General features: G+C 35.5%; 1 long non-coding RNA gene across 1 annotated transcript in view; it reads left to right on the top strand.

Annotated features, from left to right (window-relative positions):
* The window catches only part of LOC130551060 (uncharacterized), a 5,631-nt gene extending 3,925 nt beyond the window's left edge, over nucleotides 1–1,706 (top strand). The window contains exon 3 of the long non-coding RNA XR_008962530.1: nucleotides 758–1,706. This is a non-coding gene — a long non-coding RNA (uncharacterized LOC130551060). The remainder of the gene's footprint in view (nucleotides 1–757) is intronic.
* Nucleotides 1,707–2,687: the final 981 nt, after the last annotated feature.

Below are 2,687 nucleotides of genomic sequence, written 5' to 3'. Positions count from 1 at the left end.
GTGTGTGTGTGCATGTGTGCGTGTGTGTGTGTGTGTGTGTGCATGTGTGCGTGTGTGTGTGTGTGTGTGCGTGCGTGCGTGCGTGCGTGCGTGCGTGCGTGCGTGCGTGTGTGTTTGTTAGGTGGTGTGGTCTAATGAGGTGAATCAGAACACAACAATAAACTCCACAAACAATACATTTAAATATCATAAAATAAAAAAGAATAAAAACATATAATAAATCCTTCAGTCTAACCATAAGAATATGAATAAAATAAATGTCACTCACACTCTATTGCTGTTCATGTTTACTGGAGAGCGGGGCATGTTGTCACACGAGGACAGGTCTATATCTCTGTATTAACTATAAGATTTTCAGTCTGAATACACACATTTGTTTTTCTGTAGCACTGATCTTATATGTTGCTTTTACAAAACTTGAACTCTTCACATTTACTGATCACGCTGTGACAACATGCCCCACTGTAGGGTTAACATGTGAAAAACTTCTTCCTGGGAAATGAGGTTTTACAACAAATGTTAATCATATATACTGTACACTATAAATTACACGATTGCACTGGTACACTGTAGTGTAAAATCTGCATTTCTGAGCAATGGTTTCTTCTTGGAATTATTTCTTTCTTTTCATTTTTCTATGGGATTTTTTAATGGCAGTTTGGGATTTATGATTTAAATAATTCAGTCATACAACAAATGTGGAAAATCCATCACATGATCTATTAACAGCTGTGATTCTGTGTGTGTTTTCTTACAGGATTGAATAAAAAAGAAGAGAATGAGACCTGTGAACGATTAAACCAGCAGTCCTTCAACACCAACGGTACATAGACACTCAATACAGTATATAACTAATAAAGTGTTGACTTCAAACACATAAAAAACCGTCTGTGAAATCATCTGTGAAACAAATGTTGACACAGTTCATTTGCTCTGGTGTAAACAGACAAACATGCTCTTATTTTAAAATGTGATCAAATCGTTTGCCTTTTGCACTGTATGGAGCAGGGCTGCAATGATGCACAACTCATGTTGTGAATACCAAACAATATGTTTACTTTAAAGTGCCTGCTTTTCAATTCTAAACATATTTTCAGGTACAAATCTTGTTTTTAAGTTATTAAACTGTTCTGTTTCAAATCTCAGTTTAAATAGACATTGGGTGCAGCAATTAAAAACATGCTCATGTTCAGAATCAGATGTGTATCATTGGAGAGGATGGAGTCCACTGTTATAAGGGCTCATTTTTTATAATTTTTTTATTTGTTATGTTGTGCATTCTGCATCAGTTTGTTCAACATGTTTAAATGTTTGTATATTTATTAACATTTTACACCTTATGCTGGAGTACTGAATGACCAAAGGCCAAAAACAGCAACTGCAAATATAACATGGCGTTATTTTCTGGGTGTTAAATGTGAAATTAAATCAATACCTCACTCTTGTTCTGTGTATATATGAGGAAAATTGAGGATATATTGATGCTCTGCTGTATACACGATGATCTAACGTAACTGAATCTTTACTGCTCTCTAGTGGACAAATACTGACATGAAATGAACATTTAAAATGTGAAATAAAGTAAATTTAAGCTTAAGTTAAACCAACATTATATGTGAATGAGTCATCTGAAGTCAAATAAAATAAGGTGTGTGTGTGCGTGCGTGCGTGCGTGCGTGTGTGTTAAACTTTAAAGTGGCGTTGCGAAGGGGTGGCTTTGGGGGCTTAAGCCATGTGTGTTTTGCCAAGATTGAAACGTTTTACTTCACAAATAAATGAATGTATATTATTATGACGTCTAATGTTTACATGACGCGGGTTGTGGTAGGTTAGCGTTTTTTGAAGCGCTATTGTCGTGCTGTTTAACAGTACATGATCTGGCCAGCAGGTGTCACTGTTTAAACAAACGTCATCCAAGAGCTGATGAGTTATAATACAGCTGATCTGCAAAACTAACTACTTATTTTTCAATTCTAAGCTTATTTACTGTTTACAACGTATCTTTGTAATTTGCTGTCTAATCAATGTGTAGGCCTTTGTCATGGAGTACAGTAGGGATTAGTCTTACTTTCGTTTGTAATGTGTACGAATGACCTGTTTGAAGAAATGAAATGTTGTTAATTTGGCTATATGAGTTTTGCTCCAAGTGATGCTGGCTGCCAATAGCTACTGAATATATATGTTTTAAATATGAGGTAAAATATGATGTGCCAGACAATAAGCAAGCGTTGCCATGAAATTTAGGACAAAAAATAATTTATTCATGTTTTTATCTGCCAGTGTATAATGTAAGTCGCAAGTTCCTGCAATCCTTGCAACGCCCCTGACTTAAAGACTTTCAATCAAGTTACACTTGCTTGCTAGTATTTTATTAAAATGATGAATTAAATCTCGGATATGCACGTCAATCAAAGGGTTTGAGGGCACAAACACTCATGCACTCACGAAAATTAGCCATGGTTTATAATAGGAAAGTGTGGTAGCCTAACAGTTTTATGGGCATATTGATTACCACTGACAAAACCATAGATTCAAAACAAACAAAAAATGATTTTAAAAAAGCAGAGGAAAGCTTATAAACATAATACTGATGTTGTAGAATGTCATTCATCAGATGTTTCTGGTGATTTTCTCTTGTGCTCATCTCGTCTGGATCTGATGTCATAGCCCAGAACAATCACAGCAGC

The sequence above is a fragment of the Triplophysa rosa genome, unplaced genomic scaffold (genome assembly GCF_024868665.1).
Source record: "Triplophysa rosa unplaced genomic scaffold, Trosa_1v2 scaffold593, whole genome shotgun sequence".
Lineage (NCBI taxonomy): Eukaryota > Metazoa > Chordata > Actinopteri > Cypriniformes > Nemacheilidae > Triplophysa > Triplophysa rosa.
The sequence above is the reverse complement of the archived record's forward strand: the minus strand, read 5'-3'. Positions and strand labels throughout refer to the sequence as shown.